Source organism: Patiria miniata, unplaced genomic scaffold, assembly GCF_015706575.1.
Source record: "Patiria miniata isolate m_02_andy unplaced genomic scaffold, ASM1570657v1 HiC_scaffold_26, whole genome shotgun sequence".
Classification (NCBI taxonomy): domain Eukaryota; kingdom Metazoa; phylum Echinodermata; class Asteroidea; order Valvatida; family Asterinidae; genus Patiria; species Patiria miniata.
The window spans coordinates 845,695-869,041 of record NW_024037065.1 but is presented as its reverse complement, the minus strand read 5'-3'; the positions used below and the strand labels follow the sequence as shown (position 1 = coordinate 869,041).

At 41.9% G+C, this 23,347-nt stretch overlaps 1 pseudogene; it reads left to right on the top strand.

Moving 5' to 3' along the window:
- Positions 1-14,700: 14,700 nt before the first annotated feature.
- On the top strand, positions 14,701-18,886 carry LOC119733677 (annotated as a pseudogene).
- Positions 18,887-23,347: the final 4,461 nt, after the last annotated feature.

The following is a 23,347-nucleotide window of genomic DNA, read 5'->3' as shown; positions in this document are numbered from 1 at the left end:
AGGCGAAACCGACCAGAAACAGTAAAAATGTAAACCGAATCCGAACCGCACCGATCTGAACTCTCCAACCCAATTCGACTAGACACAAATTCTGGGAAAAACCGACCCAAACCGAGAAAAATGCAACCGAACCCGAATGTCTAGCTCGGGCAAATCATCCTAAATTTCACGAATATTGTGTCCATTTTGTGCCTGAAATTATACCAGTATTGCATGAATATTGATCAATCAAGGAACGTCCGTTACCTGTTTAACTTACCATCCCATGGTATGTAAAGAATTACAATGTATTTTTTTGTGTGCGCGTTTCCAGTCTACTGTTCTTTTTCTCTTTTGATGTGCCGGTGTAGCATAAATTTAAGACTCTTTGAAATACGGCCTCATTGGTAGTATTACGCATGCTTAATTAAGTGATGATCAGGATAATTAGGAGAGTGACCAGCACGTGAGAGGGTTTAACCAATAATAGGGAAAATGGGTCCGATTTTCACTGGAGTCTTTTTTTCATATCATACCGTTACCAACACGTAAATTTGGCTGTTTTAATCTAAAGCTATAAAAACAGTAAATACACCACGTGAATTTCCCGCTCGTTTTTTTTTTCCAGTTATTTTCGGTTTATTTCTTTTATTCACAACATAGCTTACCTGACCCGACCCGAACCAAAAATCCCAAAGCAAAACCGAACCGAAACGACTGAAATGATGGAAAAACCGACACAACCCGACTGAAATGATGGAAAAACTGACCCGACCCGACTGAAATGATGGAAAAACCGACACGACCCGACTGAAATGATGGAAAAACCGACCCTACCCGACTGATATGATGGAAAAACCGACACGACCCGAATGAAGTGATGGAAAAACCGACCCTACCCGACTGATATAATGGAAAAACCGACCTGACCCGACTGAAATGATGGAAAAACCGACCTTACTCGACTGAAATGATGGAAAACCGACCCCGACCCGACTGAAATGATGGAAAAACTGACCTGACCCGACTGAAATGATGGAAAGACGGACACGACCCCACTGAAATGATGGAAAAACCGACACGACCCGACTGAAATGATGGAAAAACCGACACGACCCGACTGAAATGATGGAAAAACCGACACGACCCGACTGAAATGATGGAAAAACCGACACGACCCGACTGAAATGATGGAAAAACCGACACGACCCGACTGAAATGATGGAAAAACCGACACGACTCGACTGAAATGATGGAAAAACCGACACGACCCGACTGAAATGATGGAAAAACCAACCTGACCCGACTGAAATGATGGACAAAACGACACGACACTACTGAAATGATGGAAAAACCGACACGACCTGACCCGGTCAGTTTCGAGTTGGGTCGGTATCGGTTCTGTTTTGCACATTAATTGCCAGTGTGTCTGCATGGAGTCCAATTCTCTGTGTACTGGACTAAGGTCCAAATTCTATGTAACATTGGCAGCAGGTAACGTTTACTTTAAGCTATAGATTTGGATACAGTCATAGCGACTAGGCCTAGAAACAGCCCTGTTGCAGCACTGCCATGTTTGAAAATGGCCACAGTAAGAAATTACTTCACCATCAAGAAAAGATTTTGCCATTTCTTACAGTAAATGTTCCACCAAGAAATGCATCGAGATGTTACAATTATTAACTTTTCACTATGGAAATCAACTTCAATTTCTTTGTTTTACAAACGCCCATATTAAACTCTTAACACCTGCAGTATCTATTGGTTGTCCACTTCATCTTCTAAATGAAAGTCGTAACATTTTAATTGGTACACCAAAGCAAAGTAAAATTTTTGACACGATATGGCTTACACAAAAATAAGAAAAAAACATGTACCCATATAAAAAACTTTCACTGGGTATTCCAACATCATAATTTGTTCCTTCATCCTCATGCCATGCATAAATGGACAATAACAGTCTGTGTTTGCACTTCAATCAAGTGCAGCCTGCAAAATATGGACAGAGATGATCCTATTTGATACATGTATAAAATAGGGACATTTGCTGTAATGTAGAATAAATGTTAAAGTTAACATTTTTCAACTGCAACAAGGATAAACTATGCAACTCTATGAATGTTTTAGTTCTTTTCTTTGTCCCGTTTGATGCCACATAGAATAGTTTTCACCTTGTACTTAACATCCCTCCACGACCGCTGATTGAGAGCAGGATGCATTTTTTCCATGCATGCTTCACACTCACTTTTACCAGGAACTCTGTGACACTTTATTATCTCGTGTAGTCCTGTCCAAACAGCCGAAGTTTCGGATTTGCTCCATGGCCTTCGAGATTTGGGGGCAGTGCCTGAAAGAAAAATCAATGCACACTGCAACTGAGAACTCGGGCAAGATTACACAACACAAAGTGGCTTTAATAAACAGATGGCTTTTGCTAGTTTTGTTCACTGCATAAAATACGCCATTTGTGTGCAAGGATTGAATAATCCAATGTTCACATTCCACATTTAAATTGTAGCCTTTAATAGTTTTGCTATTTCAATGGTCTCATAGACTGCTAGCTATTTGACCATCTCGATATATACATGTATAGACTGGGTTGAAACTGGTTACTGCAATCTGCCTTATTGCTCAAATGATATAAGGAAAATGAGTTAAACCAACCATTGGACTTTCCTGTTGGCCTGGGACCTGGTTCTGGACACTGCATCGGGCTGGACACTGCAGAGGCACGGACATCTGTCACATCTCCAGTGCGTTGTTTCTTCCTGGTGTGTGCTGTGGACCCTGCTGCTGCTTTGGAAGTACCGACAAAGCAAATATATATTATACAGCAAAGCAAAATGTTTTAATGTGTTTTAGAAGATATATCATTAGCCACACCTTCCTGTTTTGGTAGTTTTGGTAGTTTTGGTATTATCTGCAAAGTTGCGTATCAAACAATCCATTACATTGTCTTGTACACAGCAGTAACCCCCAGCATGCTGTTCGATTTGCTTCCATCAAACACAGATTCCGTTGTTATTTGAGTTCCACTCAGGTACTGCAATTCGTCATTGTCGTTGTGAGTGACCACTTAGGTCTATCCAAATTTGTTTGTAAAACAAGAAATAATCTAGTGCATTAGATCACTTTGATCTGAAATTACTAGTTTGCGACTAAATTAACATATGTCACAAATCAGTATTTTGTGAGATGGTTTTAAACAGGCCTGCAGTACGGTAGCTTTCAAAAAGATAAGCTTTTTGCAATTTTCTGTGTCTTGAGCCTTTACGTATTCTACCCCCTTTAAAGTGTAGCACCAGTACTCAAATACAGTAGCGAGAATGAGTTAAACCAACCATTGGACTTTCCCGTTGGCCTGGGACCTGGTTCTGGAGACTGCATCGGGGTACACACTGCAGAGGCACGGACATCTGTCACATCGCCAGTGCGTCGTTTCTTCCTGGTGTGCGTTGTGGACCCTGCTGCTGCTTCGGAAGTACCGACTGGATTATACAGCAACAGATTAACAATTGTGCATCAGCAGAAAACAATTACATTTTAGTTGTATTACATGCACATTTGTAAATTGTTTGCACTATGTTGGTCTGCAAATCTTTTTGACAGCAGATGTTGCGGTAATGAGTTGCTTCTTCCTTTGTGCTGGGCTGTTGCATTATACCAACATTTCTGGAGGAAAACCAGTAATACACCCAAAGAAAAACAAACAAACAGTCATGTACATTATGCATGTATACAGCAAAAGGGGATTTTTCTCAGTAGGGCACTGTGTACAAAAACTAAAGAGGTATGTATTTATAATGTTAAACACAAAGACACAATGGGACGTCGTTAGTTTGAGCCCATATACACAATTATTTGCACATGTATGTATGTTCACTGCAGTGATGAGCCAAGCATTAATTCAATTCCTGAACCGGCTATTTACACTTGGTAGTTCTTGGCAAAGCAATTTAGCAAGAAGTGAATCAATAATGCAAGAACATCACCCATTTCCAAACACAAATAATGGTTCTGGGCATTCAATATTAGAAACGGTTGTAACGGAAATATGTACCTTGCGCTTCTTCGGTGTCTGAATCCATATCTGGCACAGGAATGTCTGTAAGCAAAATAGTGTACAAAAAAACCCAGACTAATAAGTTTACAAAATATATTCAAAAACTTATGCATAAAATATGCATGCTAGATTGCATCAAAACACCTGCAGCTACATGTATGACTGGGCATGGACAAATACGGAACAATTCATAACTTTGAGTGTCAACACTAATATCAATCATGTGGCATACACAACATCAAGTGACGCGGCAATGACGAATTAAATCAATTATCAGGAAAACAAAGCTTGTGTACATGTACTATGAATTTAGTCAAAATTTACTGACAGGTTTGTTTGCAACTTTCCAATGATGGAATGCAGCTGTTATTTTATATTTACTTGGGGATAATTAGGAGAAAAGTAGGAGATACGCATTCTGATCACTAGGTAAATCTTAAATTGTCTAAGCTCCACATGTATCTAAAATGATTGAAAACTTAATGAGCAATTCTAGTTATCAGCTGTTGCAAAAAATGAATGCAAAGTTGAGGTCGGTGGCATGACAGTATCAGGTGCAGGGTCTTCATCAGAGGCTAAATTCAAGACCCTGATGAAGACCCTGCAAGGGGTAACATTAGGCTACTGACTACAACCTCTAAAGCTTGAATATATGACACTCACCATCAAGATCTATTTCGTCCAGGGACTTCCCCACAAACTTCCCTACATTGCCACTGTCAATGGCCAACATAAGTTTGGCTACTTTTGTCAGTTCGATAGTGGGTGCAGAGAGACGATAGTAGTCTCTGTGAACATTGATGCTGTTGTCCAAGATGGTCTGCTAACCAATCCAACTGAGAGTCCTTGAGGTTGAGGATCTGGCTGACTGTCGCTGTATACTTCCGCATTTTTGTGGTGCAAATTAGATGCGGTTTCTGCAAATTGGCTTCCTTAGTGAGTTCTCGCAGACTATCACAGGCTCGTAGGTTGGTGTTACAGCCAGGTCGAGCAAAGAAGTATGGATTATCTTTGGGTACCCCACAAACATCACGACGAGTTGTCAGCTGATCCATCGCTGCCTTGGTCTCTGCCGGAATCAGAATGGGTACTTTCCTCCTGCGTTTACCACGTGTATACACCATATCCAATTCCTGCATTAGGTGGCGTTCAAGAGGCGTCAGATACTGATTTATGTCGGAGATACTTGCTGCATCCCAGTTGGGCCGACTTGTATACGACTTGAGACTACATGCAAAAAAAGAGGTATTTTTTAAGTACATGTTGAAGTGTGATAATAGGGTTTAAAAAGATTTAACATTTGCTTGGTGGAAAGACAATATACACTAGTTAGAGGTTTATGGATGCACAATGTGTTTAATCTCTGTTATGGTTACATGTATTGTGGCTCTGAGAAGAACCAGATTTACTCAACATATATCAAACATATGTATGCTCTGTTTGCATTCAGGAGACTGAAGATGGATAGAGCATACTGTTTGAAATGTCGAGTAAATGTGGCCAGTTCTTCTCAGAACCACATACATGTATACTCACCAAAGAGATCAACAAACCTCTAGTGTAATGGGGTTGAAATACATTTTTATTGCCAATTTCATAACCAATTCACAATGAACAGGCATACATCATTGATTCTAGTAGGGTTGGTGCACCATCTGATATTTTTTTTAACTGACAAACATAGCTGGGCACATTTATCGTTACATATTTTCAGTGGTGGCTGACATGTCCACTATTAAGTACTCAATGTTGGCAACACCCCGATGAAATTATCAGCTAAACCATAATGCATAAAAGATGTCAAGCAGGAAAAGTGTATTATTACCCCAGAGAGAAAATTGGGTATTGACTCCAAGATGTTTGTGACTATTAAACATTTTAGGAAGTTGATAAATAAGAGCAAATATGAGCAAGTCCTTGTGACATTAACACAACTTACGTAAGCTGCTCTGACTATTAGGCGGTAGTAGTGCAACGTTAGTGTGGCATAAACGCTGAAGGGTACCAGTATGTTGTCAAGGAAGGCGCGCGCGGGAGTCGGACTATAACTATAACTGGGGCCAAATGTAATACTGAAAAAAATGCGTTGATGTTGATAATATAGCTACATGTATTTATCCCATTGACTCATATTTAGGTGGGCTTGGAGTTGTGAGAGGCTATGAAAGCATCACTACTGTTTATGGCAGAGCAGGCCTAAAGCAGCCCCAGAAGATCACAAGTGTAAACCTTCGAAAATATATGGCGACAGTAACACAGGAAGCCTTCGGTGTTTATATTTGTTTGAAGTTCATCAAAAGGCCAAAGGCCACTTGGGTAGGGTTTTAAGAAGAGCACAAATGTAAATTAAAGAAAAGAGGACTTCTTAATACTATATAATTTGAAACATTTTGTCAAATCTTTTTTTTAAACAAACTACAACAGTAAACTGACAAGGTGTGTTACGCACAAAGGTGCTACAAACTGGGTCTCATATATTCATATACTTCCTTTACCTGTCTTTGGTTGCATTCTCCCCCAGCGCTTTGTATCCTTTGGAAAAGGCGCTTTATAAATACGGTTATTATTATCATTACTATTATAAGATTTTAAGAATTGAACAACGAAATTGACTGGGGTGGGGTTTGAACCTGCGATCTCCCGAATCTGGAATTGTTTCTCTCATGAATATTGTGGCGGGAATCTCCCCGGGCCAAACCTAAGTTCGTTGGGACCAAGTCTGACACCTATTAGAGTGTAGCTGATCTTCCCGAACGCAAGCTTTCCCAAGACGAGAGACCACTCAGAGCGACCTCAAGGCCTAGGGAGCAGGTCCGTTTTGGAGGAAATATACCGCCGATTATGATGATTGTGATTACCCACTGTTAAGTGCACAATAAACCACAACAAATACACATGGACAACAGGAATTTCGGCACCACAAATATAATCGTACTTTATTATACAATAATCAAGAAATATGCAGTAGTGATTGAGTTTTGATGGGGTTGTTAATTATCAGGGTCACTTAATTACACTTGGGAGTTAACTGACAGCTTCAACTAAGCAGCAACGCGCACGCTTGAACAATGCACCCAATGTAAACAATGCACTGCTTAGTCAACAATGTACACTAATGTAAACAATGCACGGCTAAGTCAGCAACGTTCACTCAGTAAACAATGTACACTTAGTAAACAATGTACCTAAGTAAGTATTACGCACCAATGTAAATAACACACGCCAATGTAAATAACACACGCCAATGTAAGCAATGCACGCCAATGTAAGTAATACACGCTGTCAGCCTTAACCTGATTTACGCCTTACCCATGCAAGCTAGCGTCAGCATCGTACTGTACATTCACTTGTACGGCTGCGCGTCAGCATCACACAGCGTAACTTCAGCACAGTCAGGGCCAGCGCCTTACACAGTGCGCGTCAGCATTACCCAAAACACAGAACGCGAGCAATACACGACCGTACCGTCCGCTGTCCACAGCACAACTCCTCCGCGCGATCACGTGAATAGCCCTCACGTGAACATGCATACGCCGCACAAACACATATGCATGTACTAAACCTATGGGCCTTAGGCAACCAATGGCGTACGTGCATTCAGCCACTGGGCTCTTACGCTCCGCCCAGTCACCAACACACAGTGAATTTACGTTATTGCAATAGGAATGACGTAGTAAATAAACTAGCTATAAGTCCCTAAACTTTCCGCTACATAGGCCCGAGCATGGTGGGGTATGGCCTCATACTCCATAACCATAATAGAAATAAAAGGAAAGTGTTCCTATACCTCAACTTCCTCTTTATCATTCAATATAAAACATAAGGTTTTAAAGTTCAATAGAAAACATAAGATTTAACTTTTTCTTTATAAATCAATAGAAAACATAAGACTTAACTTTTTGTTTATAATTCGATATAAAACATAAGAAGGGGGGCTGATTTCAAAGCTCATTAAATATTCACAAGATTCCTGTGCACAGTAAAAGGTACACAAGAACACCAAAATTTACCTTATTAAATATTCACAAAATTTCACAGGGAAAGAATATACAGAATAATTTGGATTCAGTAATTTTTCCTAATCGACAATAAACATTTAATTTTAGTAAAAACTTTAACTCAACATTTTACGGTGAACTGTTCGAAGCTCGTCGCTGTCTGTCTCCCATCGGACTCACCTCGTCCGCCTAGACTTGACCTGCCGGTAGTACCCCCCGTTGTGCTCTGTCGGTGGCGACTCTGTTGCCATCCAGCCACATCTGGTTCGTGGTACCATCATGCATCGGGTCTCCGTCCTAGTCCTCTTCATGGATGGGGTCGACTCCTTTAGTCGTGTCGCTGCTGCCTTGAAGCTCTGGGCAGGCTCGTCCCTTAGACGACCGGTTCTCCTGGCTTGCTTCGCCGGTTTAACCATCTCCATGCCAAGCTTGGCAAAGACACTCGACTACCACAGGATGACGACATGCAGAACTCCTGAGCTCGAACCAAAAACATGAACATTTATACACAACTATTTATAAATTTTGCTGGGCATTTCAATGAAACGTCCAACGGTTCCATTGTCCATTATGGGCGATGGCCCGAGCAAGCTTTTTGCTACTCGTTTTTTTGGCACTCCAACTCGGTTCTGCTATGAGGGGCAACCCTTCTCTTAGCAGCCGACTTCCTCCTGGCCCTACTGCGACCATTGGTCTTGCACACTGCTGAATAGTGGGAAATTGTCTTCCACTCTGGTCGACTTTGACCCTCTTCTTTCAACCTTATGAGCCAGCTCACGGTGTCATCCTGCAACTGTGCTTGTCTTAAAGCAACTTGTGACAGGGTTGGTTGGGCAGCTACGCCCCTAACCAAGAACTCACTCCCTTGAGGTTTACCCTCGAGTACTTCACCAGTTGTCTCATATTCTTCATCACGGCCGCACTGTTTGCATGGCCGTCTGGACATCCCATCAGCATTTCGAAGCTTATTTTTGCCTCTGTGCTCTTTGATCGACCCAGCATCACCAGTGCTTATGTGATGCTTGATCACGTCCGTGCGACCAATGTCATGGTCAACCTTGGACAATTCATCCTGGAAGTCTTTCGGACATTCCCGGACATCAACATTGTACTTAGCCTCTACATTGGCTGTACCCCACTCAATTAAGTCTTGCGAACACAGGGGCAACTCCTTCCCTGTGTTTGCCTTCATGTTCAATTCGTCATGAATTGGACTGGCCTCAATTTGGGAGACCACTCTCGCTGCTGTTCCCTCAAGGCCAACTCTTTTCTCCCTTCCGGGATGGAAGACCTGCAGCGGAACAACCTCGGCTTCAGTCTCAACCAGAGATCTGGCCAACTCCAAGCCTTTCTTGGCTATGTCACCACCACCTTCCACCGGTCTAACCATGGCTGGCCCGAGCAAGTCGGGACCCTTCCGAGCAATTTTGCCGGGGACCACAGCTTCATGACCTGGTGGGGTTACCTTAGTTTTAAAAACTACAACGCGACCCAAAAAGGGCTCGCCTGCATCATTTGTGCACTTGATTCGCTCACCATTGAGCCTCCACTCCCTTAATTGGAAGTCTATGTTTCCACCTGTTGACATGAGAAAATCCATGCCCAGGATACCACTGTACTTGATCTCAGCAAATACAGCCTTCACTTGGTGCGTGGTCCTACCCACTTGCACCTCAACCAAAGCCATGCCAAGCACAGCTAACTGGCTTCCGTCCACCTGTTTTACTTGGACGTCTACCGTCTCCAAGACGGGTCTTTTCTCTTTTGGGATTTGGTAATACACCGCACTACTTATAAGAGTGTCGGTGGACCCCGTGTCAATCAAGAATCGACACTTGGTTGCGCTTACCATCCCATCCACAAACAACCCATACTGAGGACCACGGCTTGGATCAGGCAGAGTACATGTAATTACTTGTTGCCCATCCTCACGTTTGGACCTCACTTCTCCACCCTTGGGTTCACGGAGTCTGCATTTGGACCCTCTAGACCCTTCAGCCTTCCCGCGGGTCTTCCGGGGGGCTGACTTACACTCCCGGGCAAAATGCCCTTTCTCACCACATTTGAAACACTTCAAGGTTCCAGGTTCGGCTTTCCCGGGCTTGTGTGTCTTGGGAGACAACACGCCCTTGCCTTGACCCTGGCCTTTGATCTGGTCGGACAATGACTTGACCAACTCGGCCACAGATTTCAATGTCTTGGCCTGCTCTTTAAGACTTTGCTCTAAATTTACGAGCCTCCGCTCTGTGCCAAAGTCCAGAGCCCTCGCCAATTTGGCGGGCTGCCGGTCCAGCAATCTGTGCTGTTCGACCGTGTCAAAATTTTCAGTCTCCAGGGCAGCCTGGACTGCTTCGTCCAAAGTTTTTGGACGGGCTCTATTGATGCCCTCTCTAATTGAGAGGCTGTCAACGGCATCTATGAAGTGGTTCTTTGCCAACTTCTCTCGAGCTTCTTCCTGTATTTCAGGGTATGCTCGCACTGTTAACTCATGGATTGCTTGCCCTAATTCGAGCAATCCCTCTTTCTGCTTTTGGCGCCGGTGTCTTAACTCAACGAGATAATTCTCACTCTGTCAAGCTGACCCAAACCTACGCTCAAGCAACTTGACAAGCGCACTGTACGTGTGCTTTTGCCCAGAGTCGCCCACCAACCGTAGAGCATCCCCTTGCAAGCTTGCGGATAACCACTTCGCAGCTTGGTCTTTGCCCCACTGGTTTACCTCACGGCATGACTCAAAATGGCAGAAGTACTCGTTCCAGAGCACTTTCCCACCATACCGGTCAGGGGTTATGTTTGGCCTACGATTTGGTGGCCTTTCACTTCCCTTCAGACCTAAGTCGCCATGGACACGTGCCTCTCGTTTCAGTGGCCAAGGACCTACTGACGAGCTGTCCACTCTTTCAGCTGAACTGCTGTTTTTCGCCTCGACTGGTCGAGTTGCGAAACTTAGCAGATCGCTGTGCACTTGTGTAGGGTTTACTTTTTCCCTATCACAAACGAACGGGTTAGTGCTTGGCTTACCCTGTTCCACGCCATCTTGCCAGGACAGGAACAGCGTCAAGTCATCTATGACTTGACTCTCGCGTCCCAAGGCGATTGGCGTCGACCCTGCTCGGAGTTTTATCCTTGAGCCTGAGTCTTTCAGAGGCGTACTTTCCATAAAGCTCACCTCCCTCCCACGTTTGTGGGCCCCGTCAGTCACCATGTTTGTGTCTGACTCTGGTTTCCCCGTTGCTCCGGAGACATACCCAGTAGTCTCTTCGGGCAACCTCAGCTCAACATCGGTATCTACCTGATGGAACATACGCCGGCTACCACCTGGCGTGATCGTGTTCCCTCCATTTGGGGAACCACGCGACTGCATCTCCATGGCAGCCTTCAACTTCTTTGCAATGAGATCTTTTTCCCACTGCAGAAATTGAGCTTCCATTCGCAGTCGCTGCACCTCGGCCTCAGCACTTGAGGTGCCCGCTTGACCCTGCGAGTCTTTGCTCATAATTGAATACAACCACAACAATCACACACGAAAACAAACAACAAACAACCGATTAAACCACAGTACAATTAGCAATACAATGCAGAACACAATGTGCAATCAAATAACTTAGCAGAGAAATCACTTAATCAATCATAATCATCCCACTTCTGACACCATTTGTGGCGGGAATCTCCCCGGGCCAAACCTAAGTTCGTTGGGACCAAGTCTGACACCTATTAGAGTGTGGCTGATCTTCCCGAACGCAAGCTTTCCCAAGACGAGAGACCACTCAGAGCGACCTCAAGGCCTAGGGAGCAGGTCCGTTTTGGAGGAAATATACCGCCGATTATGATGATTGTGATTACCCACTGTTAAGTGCACAATAAACCACAACAAATACACATGGACAACAGGAATGTCGGCACCACAAATATAATCGTACTTTATTATACAATAATCAAGAAATATGCAGTAGTGATTGAGTTTTGATGGGGTTGTTAATTATCAGGGTCACTTAATTACACTTGGGAGTTAACTGACAGCTTCAACTAAGCAGCAACGCGCACGCTTGAACAATGCACCCAATGTAAACAATGCACTGCTTAGTCAACAATGTACACTAATGTAAACAATGCACGGCTAAGTCAGCAACGTTCAATCAGTAAACAATGTACACTTAGTAAACAATGTACCTAAGTAAGTATTACGCACCAATGTAAATAACACACGCCAATGTAAATAACACACGCCAATGTAAGCAATGCACGCCAATGTAAGTAATACACGCTGTCAGCCTTAACCTGATTTACGCCTTACCCATGCAAGCTAGCGTCAGCATCGTACCGTACATTCATTGTACGGCTGCGCGTCAGCATCACACAGCGTAACTTCAGCACAGTCAGGGCCAGTACCTTACACAGTGCGCGTCAGCATTACCCAAAACACAGAACGCGAGCAATACACGACCGTACCGTCCGCTGTCCACAGCACAACTCCTCCGCGCGATCACGTGAATAGCCCTCACGTGAACATGCATACGCCGCACAAACACATATGCATGTACTAAACCTATGGGCCTTAGGCAACCAATGGCATACGTGCATTCAGGCACTGGGCTCTTACGCTCCGCCCAGTCACCAACACACAGTGAATTTACGTTATTGCAATAGGAATGACGTAGTAAATAAACTAGCTATAAGTCCCTAAACTTTCCGCTACAATATCAATGTCTGTGGAAAGTTCCATTTCTCTATGAATGTGGGAACAATATTTCCTGGGTGGGCATAATGAAAACCCCGCCCCCTTTTTTTCTGATATGGTTGCCACGCCCCTAAAAGGATGTGTTCGATATGGCTCCACATCTGGATTTTTTTTCTCATGAATATAATCGTCTGTGGGACGTTTTATTCGTTCATGAAATATGGGCAGAATGTTTTCCAATGTGGGCTTAATAAGTACCCCCCCCTTTCTTTTAATGGCTGCCACGCCCCCAAAAAGGTACTTTTGTGGTGGGTTCCGAATATGAAAAACACTAATAATCTATATAATTATGTCTTAGTAAAGTTTCCTGCTTTTGTAACAAGTGGAAAAAACCATTTTCACTGCGGCACGACAAGTCCCGCCCCCTTTTTTAAATGGATGCCACGCCCCTAAAAGGGTAAATTTGCGATGGCTCCACATCTAAAACATTTTTTCTCATGAATATAAACATCTGTGCCAAGTTTCACGCTTTAATGCAAAAGTGCACAATTCGTCGATAATTTGTCACATATCCGCTGGACTTATAATGTGTGAGCCAAATTTGTTAATCGTGATTACTTTTGAAAGTTACATCATGAGCAGTCCAAATATACCATTGTTTTTCATGTCAGGGTTATTTGAAGTATAATGACATTTTGACCTTTACTTTGACCTTGAATTTGATCTATTGGATCACCCGACATTGAGACAAACTTGGTTGAAAATTAAACCCTACCATGTTTACACAAAAATGTAAAGAAATAGGGTTAAATATATATTTTGTTTGGTTTTTGGCTCATCTTAAAGTTGACATACATGTTGCAAAATGTAATATCCCTTGGCAGTGTACTACACTGTTAAAAATATCCGTATTTTTACGGACAAAATAATATGGAATTCGTCCGTAAAATCCATTTTACGGGAAAAGTCCGTATTTGCACGGCTTTTACGGGAAAAGTCTGCATTTGTACGGGTTTGACGGGGAAAGTCCGTATTTGTACGGGTTTGACGGGAAAAGACCGTATTTGTACGGGTTCTGGCAGAGAAAGTCCGTATTTGTACGAGTTAACAGGGAAATTCCGTAATTGTACGGATTTTTCACGTAAAGTCCGTATTTGTACGGGTTTTATAAGAAAATTCCGTATTTGTACTTCACTTTAAACAAATCCGTATTTTTACGGAGAAAATAATACGGAAGTCTCCCGTAAAAATAAAAATTCACGGCAGCAGTCAAAACTCAATCACAAGTTCCGTTTTTGTGCTGTTATTTCCGAAGTGCAATTTTTATAACTTTAACTTCAGACATTTATAATTAAAATTTTGCCAAAAATGCGTTGTTTGTTAATAACTCTTGTACAGTGATTGTACAGTGCCGGAATTTAACAGGAATATTGTGGCACAAGTGTTTGAACGAGGTTCCGCGCTTTCGTTTTCGCGATTGTGGTATAGGTAAGGAACTAAAAGATGTTAAATAATTCAATTTAAACATTTTTCCTATTATATTTTCAAACAGTGAAAACCAAGAATAGACTTTTTAAAAATAATATTAGCTGAACTAGAGAGTATCGTATAATATATTATCAATCTTTGTCTTATAATATATTCAATTTTGGACGTGGACGGTTTTATTTTTACCATTGCGTGCCGGGATCGATGTCTGGTTTAAGTCTCAACATCACGTTTACACATTATTTTTCACTACTTATGGGAGCTGTGCACAGACTAGATCGTTAACTTCGCAGACGTGCAATGATGACGTGGGCGCGAACGAAGCGCGCGTGTTTTTTGGGTTCGTTTTAGATTGAGGACCCGGTGTGGTCCCCTGACTGACGTCTGTGCGTTTGAAAGGCGTAGTGGAAATTTTCAGGTCAAGGAACCAGACTTCTAGCTACGATATCGATAGCCTACATTTATTTTGTACGCGCGCTTTGGACCGGACAGACATGACATTGACAGACAGACATGACAGAAGTGTGAGCAGTGTGGTGAGTAAAAATGCAATTTTTACAAAAAGTTTCGGTTTGACAGTGTGAGTTCAAAAACCTTTGTCATGATTGTTGGCTAGGCCTAATCGCCTTTACAACTTACTCAAGTTAGGATCATCAGGAGCAACCTATGCCATTTTCTGGCCAATGATCAACGATCAAATGATCAATCATGTCAATTCACGCCCTGTGCACAAACGTTTGTGCACAGGGCGAGAATTGACATGATTGATCATTTCTGGTCTCAGTAAGCATGGTAGGCCCTAGGCCCAATTTAGAAATAGGCCTCGGCTTATTTTCCTGGAAAGAATTCCATACTGGGCCACCATCTCAGATCTCCTGCTCCTAGTCCATGTAGTATATAGGCCATGACAGAAAAGAATTTTTGCACTGCTTTATATTATAATATAGGCTTAGTATTAGGCCTAGCTTGAGTTACCCGGCCCTAAATGTTATCATGGGGTTGTCATCCAGAGCTGGAGCTATTTTTTCATGTAACCCAGCAGCGTAGACAGGTCCCAAGAAAAATTGCGAAAATTTTTGGAAAATGTTCAATTTTGTCCCCGTTACACACTAATGGCAACTGCAACGCACCCAAAACTTGCCTGGAATAACCATTACACAGGTCCTTGAACTAAAAAACGATCCACGATGAAGATTCAGCCTGCTACAATTGCAGTGAAAAAAGGAGGAAAAACCACTAGCAGTGACAACGTTGCAGGCATGGCCAGGACAGCAATTGGTTTGAGCACAAAAAAAATTGTGTACAATGAATGGCGGTCGATTACCAGTCACAGCGCGCTGTCAACTAATCGTTTTTGCCGGCTGCGCTTGCTGTTGGCGCATGACGTCACGCGGAAGCGTAACACCCAGTAACTGTTTCATGCACTAATGAGGTTTACCACTCGCATCACAGCTGCGGTACTGGAACCGCAACCGATAGTGCATGAAACAGTTATTGGGTGTTACGCTTCCGCGTGACGTCATGCACCAACAGCCAGCGCAGCCGGCAAAAACGACTAGTTGACAGCGCGCTGTGCCTGGTAACCGACCGCCATTCATTGTACACAATTTTTTTTGTGCACAAACCAATTGTCAGGTTAGCGGTTATTCCTCCTTTTTTCACTGCAATTTTAGGCTGAATCTTCATCGTGGATCGTTTTTTACTTCAAGGACCCTTTGTAATGGTTATTCCAGGCAAGTTTGGGGTTAGTTGCAGTTGCAATTAGTGTGTAACGGGGACAAAATTTTGGGACCTGCCTACGCTGCTGGGTTACGTGAAAAAATAGCTCCAGCCCTAGATGACAACCCAATGATAAAATTTAGGGCTGGATAACTCGAGCTCTATTAGGCCTAGGAGTAAGCCTAGCCTACATGGAGTAGGAGGCTAATACAAAAATAACATAATCAACAATAAGAACCCCCCCCCCCAGTGCCCCCCCCCCCAATCCCAGGTTGAACTCGGTTGTGTACACACAACGTGGTCCAGGGTATGATTGAATCTTTCCTGCCATAGCGTAAAAAAATACAACACATTTTTTGCACAGGGCCTAGCCCTAGACCCGTGAACGTGGCTTGTCAACTACGTCTACGCCACGCTCTTGTCATGCTTGTACCATTTCGAACCAAGTGAAATGGTCCTTCCAGTTCCATGACAAAAACTGAACATCGCTTTACCGTGTGATAAATACTCATAGACTTATCCTATCAAGCTTTTTTGAACATGTTGCAATCTGCTTTTATGCCAAAATTGGCATATAAGCGAAATTCGACGTAAAATCTGGCAAGTTGTCGACGTCCTGCAACCTCCTCCTGATGCATGTCATTTACCACGTGATAAATGGTGTGGATAATTTGGTATCGCACTGATGCTCCGGGCACTCCTTATGTCCGGATCATAAGTGTGAATCCAAATATAAGCTGGGTTTATCACGTGGTCTTGTGATCGGCCAATATCTGACGCCGCCCGATGACCCTGGGCAGCTGGGTACTTGTCCAGTTAACGTTAAAAACCAACTTCTACACCTTCGTGTGGGTCTTCCTTGACGGCAAATTTCGTTGAAGTGACACATCTTGAACATGCGGGAAGGCAAATTTAGATTTCTAGGTGACTACTCAACATATATAAAATTATGTATGGTGGATCGATTTCGCCAAGTTCAAAATGACACAACAGCGTGGCGTGTATAGACGAATCCAAGCGCGGTTTACGAAAGGGCGCCCTCTTTCTTTCCCACCATTACTGGGACGCATTTTGCATTATGCATGTGACCGCTGACCTCTGATTATCGATCGGTATGGCGGGAGATATAAACGAAGTGCACAGTGGCAGACGATCAACAACAAGATTATGTATTTTAGACCTTAATGTTTTATTTAGTTTGTTGTTCTTTACCACATTGATGGTGTAATTCTTTTGCTTCAAGAAAATATGTCTACGAATAAAAAAATCCTCCAAGACATGACTAAAATTATTAATTTACGCGCACTGCCCGGCGGAATTTGTCCGTGTCCTAGCGCGCAATTCGTTCAGTCTTCGACGGGGCTTGCGTGGCGTCAGCCCCCCGTGCAGTCAACTGCATTCTCGGTGCGAATATTTGGGTGTCATGACATGGTGCAGCCGTGTACAGCTCATTTATGTATTGCCAGGATTAGGTTTGTATCTGAATAGCTACCAGCATTTCAACTGCACACAGGTGAGTTTCGCTTCTGTCATGTCTGACAATGACGCGAAGAAAGGCTTAGAAAAAGAGAACTTGAACAAGCTGAATTCGAAGTTGCAAATTTTCTGGGTAGGCCTAGCCCTTTGGCCTGACGTTTTACATTATCATGCATGATTAGTACTTGCAATACTTCATGTACTTTTAGCAATTCATGTAAGCCTTGTAACAGGCCAAGATTTTCTCATAAGTCCTGTGCAATCCCTTCAAAGTTTAAAAATAATTGTGCACAATGTAATTTTCCAAATTATCATTATAAATCAGTGATAAGTCATGGAACGCCAACGAAAATGGTCATGATCAGCAATATTTTTTTTGTTCATCGTATAACAGGCCTAGCGTTTTTCCAAATACATGTAATTCATGGAGTGGACTGATGATGTACGTCAGTGGCCTAGGCTAGAATTTCAAGGTAATTTAAAAAGAAGGCACGGTCATTTACAGATTACAATTTACTTTATTTTCAATAGGTTTAGAAAACTATGCACAATCATATTTGCAATAGAATTATGAATGATCTTTTGCAATTACTAGTATGTCTATGGTCAGTTGCAGGATTTTTTTGAACTCGCTATATTTTTTTATTTTGTGATATGGACGAGGCTGCTTATGTGTACATTTTAGTAAATTTAATTATTCTTTCAAATCTTAATAAATATGTATTACCTTTTTACATGAAATATACATAAATTTCAATTCAATTCATCTATTATCTCAAATAGTCTTCATAAATAATTATTACGTTTTTACACGAAAGACATGTGCACTGTAAGTAAATTCAATTATTGTTTCAAAAAATATTAATAAACATTACCGTTAACTCTTTTTAATTTCAGATATTTATGACTTTTACATAAATGGACCTGCATGCGATGATCATCCCAATTTAAATCATCGAAGTATAAGTGAAGGGCTTAACTACCTTCATTCCGGATGGGTAGGAGCTATAAAAGCATTGCTACAAAACTGTTAATAAGAACATTATTACACTGGCTGGTCAAATTCGCTTTTCCCAGAGTATAAACAACTTTCACAATGTTGAAGTAACAGTGAATAAAGCAAATAGGCAAATAGTTACTGTGAAATGTAATTGTACTGCTTCTGAGGGGAAATCCTGCAGCCATTCAGCTGGCCTTCTCTTCAAAATTGTGGAAGCTAACAAGTGTGGATTCACAGCCAGTTCATGTACAGATAAAGCGTGCATCTGGAATCATTCAACACAGGAAAATGTACTTCCAGACAGCATAAGCAATATCCAAAGGAAGAATGAATCCACCGTCAATACAAGTCTTGCATTTGATACTGATGAGCAACTTATGGACCATTTGAATAGTTCAGCACTGAAGGAACTATCTGCAATACCCGGAACTATCAGCCAAGCCATTGTCCCATCCCCACAACAAGCGCACACTACCAGACCATGAACTGCACAACACCAACATGGAGTGCCCTGCATGTCTCATGACTTATGAGAAATATGTGCACCTTTCAACTACTGACGCTGTATTGCTTGCACAGTCTACAGTTAACCAAAAGAGTGCCTCGTGGACAACACAGAGAAAACTTCGAATAACAAGCAGCACAGCAGCTAGTGTTCCCAAGAAAGTTGGCACAGACCCTGCCAAGTGGATTGCAAATCATTTGCATCCAACATTCTTAGAAAATTCTGCAACTTGTTCATCTTGAAAGTTGGCAGATTTGGCAAAATTGACAGGCATTTAACCAATGCCCAAAATACATGGACACTCAAGCCAGTGTAGAATTTGCTCGTATCATCACCCATATCAGATGCGGACAGTTCGGGAGAGGTATCCGTCTGACGTGTCTGAGTTGCAACTGCGATTTTTAGCATATGTGTGATCTGCAGTGCTAAAATCATACCACTGCACTGAGGCGTCTTTACATGTAGTTGCTAAAGAAGCAGGCAGTATGGTTTCTCCACACACAGGGGAAGCATGTGGCATCTCGTGAACGGCATGCTCAGACACAGACACAGATTCTTGCTCTTGAACTGAGGATTGCAGCTTCAAATCTCGTCTCAATCTTTGGGCATGTCTGCCAGAAGATAGTGGTTTCTGTAATGACAAAAATGTATACATGTACATTCATCTATCCCCAGACCATGTGTTCATCTTGCCCTTAAGCTTGCGTCCCATTATAAAGCTATGTAAATTTCAAACTATAGCATAACCACCCCTGGCTGAAAGGTAAGGTCGGAAAATCACTCATATGACATGTAATAATTTCACATGGCTTATTCCAGCCACTGTTCAGAGAATATACTTTGTTGCTTAAAAATATTCAGACACCTGACCCTACTACAGCAACCTACAGATTGTCAAATTATTTACCTATCAATGGATTAAACATATTTAGTAGTAATATGCCATGATTTTAGAACTTACGTGAGGTTTATATCCCATGTGCAGTGATGGGTAGGGGTTATTCTTTGATGGTTTCCCATCCTGAAAGCGGATTGAGCAAATCTGCGAATTGAAAAAAAAAATGAATAAATATAAAACTAAACCTAAACAAATTTATTTATTTGGTCAGATATATTGGCTTTGGGCAGCACTGCAGGTTACTGTCCCTCAGTTAATCACCAAACACTTCAAAAAAGGGAGAGTGCTGTTTTTTTTATTTCGCAGGCTATTAAACAATTTAATGGATTTCTTTTTTTTTTTTTTGTAATTTCGCCAAAAAAGTAAACCACACTTCTTACAATAGCCTACGTGAAAAGTAGATATCCAGGCATTTCTGGATCAATTTCCCTTGTAATATGAAATAATGTACTCCACATTATGTGTAAGCACACAACTGGAAATCAACTTACAAGACATTATGCAGATTGTCAGACTGAAAAAAAAATCGATACTTTTTCCACAGGTGATAGGGGCTAAAGATACACATACACGTACACGTTGTTTGGAAGAATTCCATACACAGACATTGTTAATTGTTTTCTGCAGTGACATACACTGTAAAGTTGGCTTCATTTAGTTTTGCACGTTTCTGAGCACTCCAGAGCACTGTCTGGCTAGTCTTTCAGTTTTATTAATTAGGCCTAATATTCAATAAAGTTAAACTACACTTGTCAGTTTATCAGGTAATTTAAAAAGGTGTGCATACTCACCCTGCTATTTTTAGTTGGCTCAAAGTCCTTTCTATTAAGGTTTTTAATCCAATTATTACGGCTGCTGAAGGACCACACCTCACAGTCACTGCCGGCGGGAAATCTGTGTAGCTGCCATGGTTGCACACAGGAACATTCACGATGAGACTTTGGAGAGTGCAGATCGCACACCGATGTTTTCCACTCAGACAGCTTTTTGCTGCTATTTTTGCAGCCCACCACCGCACAAACTTTTCTTGAATTTCCCGAACTCATTTCCTCTTTGCCTTTAATTTGGTTTACTTGAAATCTGGAAATGAGTTTAATTATAAACGGAAATATCTCAAAAATTGACTTTCGCCAATGTATCTGTGCACAAAATTTGACAAAAATGCGTCCCAGCAATGGCGGATTTGAAGAGCGCCACCTTGTGACAAAAATACAGCGGCGCCGAAAACGCGCGTAATGGATTTGTCTATAGAACGCTTGCATGCGGGGTCAAAAGGTGAAGTCGTAACTTGACAACGATCTGTCCGCCATGACATGGGACAAGCAGTTGACGTCGTGCATGTCGTGTGTGTTGCATGCATGCTGCAGTGCTGCATTTTCCGTCGAAAATGGTGCATGTGTGCTGCATTTACGCTTGCAGCAATCGAAGTGAACGAGAAAAGGACAAATCATACTATTCCATCCCCAAAATTATCCACCACCAGGGGGAAAAAACTAAGGAATTGTCAACAAGACGGAGAGTGCAGTGGCTTGCAAACATTTCACGTGCAGACTTGTATCCGACGAAAACCCACTACAAAGTTTGCTCGGACCACTTCGTTTCAGGTCAGTTTATCCTATGAATGGTTCATCATAAGGGAAAGGTTTTACCATTAAAGCATGTAGCTGCTTTCAAATCCGACTTCACGCCTATTCCGACCAAAAGCAGACAGCAAAATGAGGAAAATCATCGCCGTGTTTTGCTGTGCACAAAAACACGTTTTCTTTTTCGCTATACATGTAAGTCTGACACTTAGGTCTATTGGTTGTGCATGACATCTACTTTTAAACCACCCAAGCAAAGTGTTACTTTTTCAAAATTTGCTATTTTTTGAGGGAATTTTTGGGGGTCATGGTTTAAATACAGGCACCATGCAGCGCACCCAGGATTTGGCTTCTGTTTTTTGGAGGGGGTTTCATATGGACCTTTGTATTTATTTATTTATTTATTTATTTACGTATTTATTTATTTTCTTTTATATATTATTATATTTTATTTTATTTTTGTGTGTGATTCGAACTTCAATTGACCCCCAGGCAAGAATAAATCCCCTCCTGAAAATCCATTTCGAAAAGTACTTTAGTTGTAATTTTTAAAATAAATTTTCACCCATTTTTTCCTCCCTTCTTTTCGTTAAAGAATAAAAATTTCTCCCCCAAATATTCAGTTCCTATTCATGTCATTGAGGAAGTTTATCCAATGAAAGCATATAGGCCTGCTTTGTTCTAAGCCTTTTATACTAGCAAATGATTTGTCTCCATTTTAATGAAAGAATAGATGTCAGTGTCAGAAAATGGTGAAAGATTACAGAAACTGTTTCCAAAACAAAAGCACTGTTTCCAAAACAAAAGCTGTAGTACTTGGCACTTTAATACAAAAAATTTTGGACCCATTTGGTTTTCATTTCTTTTCTGTTGTAAATTTATCAGCCTGCTGAAAAACATAGAGCGAACATTACTCTGCATTCACATGAATTTTTCTTTGAAATTCAATCAAATAAATACTTCTTACAGTTGTGTTTTGCATCAGCTAGGCCTTTAATCAGTCACATAATTCCCAACTAAAATGGGAGTTAGAAACTTGTTATTAGATCAAATAGCTTGTTTGGAATTATAACTTTCGGAAGATTTGGAATAAGATGTAGCAGCATGTGAACGTGTTTTTATCACTTTGCATACTTATGTTAATTGCAGGTCGACCAGCTGCTTTGTATGATGAATTGAGCATAGACTGGGCACCAACCATTAACTTGGGCCATAAGAAGCTATGTCAAAGCACCCTTCTCATCAGTCAGCAATGGTCTGAGCGATCAAAACGAAGGCAGTTGGCGGCCAAGGCACACGAACAACATCAACCCCAGACCAAGGAACCCCAAGACCAAGCAACACTTCTAAACCAAAACAACAAAGGTGTGCAGACAGAGAAACCCTCATTTAAGAGCGTGAGCACCCAGACTGATCTTTATGCCATTAACATCATTGTTCTGGAAGGTCGGCCAGCAGGAAACAGCTCAGAGCTTCAGCGGGCCATGAAGACAGCGGAAAGAGCAACAATCAATGAACAGTACTTCAAAGATGATGATAAAGTGAAGTTTTACACTGGACTTCCGACACTTGCAGTTTTGAAGGCAGTCTTCAATTTTGTAGTACCTAAAATACCTGTGGGGAAAATTCTGACACCATTTCAGCAACTTGTACTGGTTCTGATGAAACTGAAGTTAAACCTGAAGCACAAAGATCTTGCTTTTCGTTTTCAATTTAGCGAAGCCACAGTGTGCCGCATATTTTCTCTGATGTTGGACATTCTATCTACCCAGCTGTCACCACTGATAACGTGGCCTTCCAGAGAGACCTTGTGGAAAACAATGCCGATGGATTTCAGAAAAGCCTTTGGCAAACATGTTGCCGTGATCATTGATTGTTTCGAAGTATTCTGTGTCCGTCCATCAAGTGTAGAGGCAAGAGCACAGACATGGTCGAACTACAAGCACCACAATACAGTCAA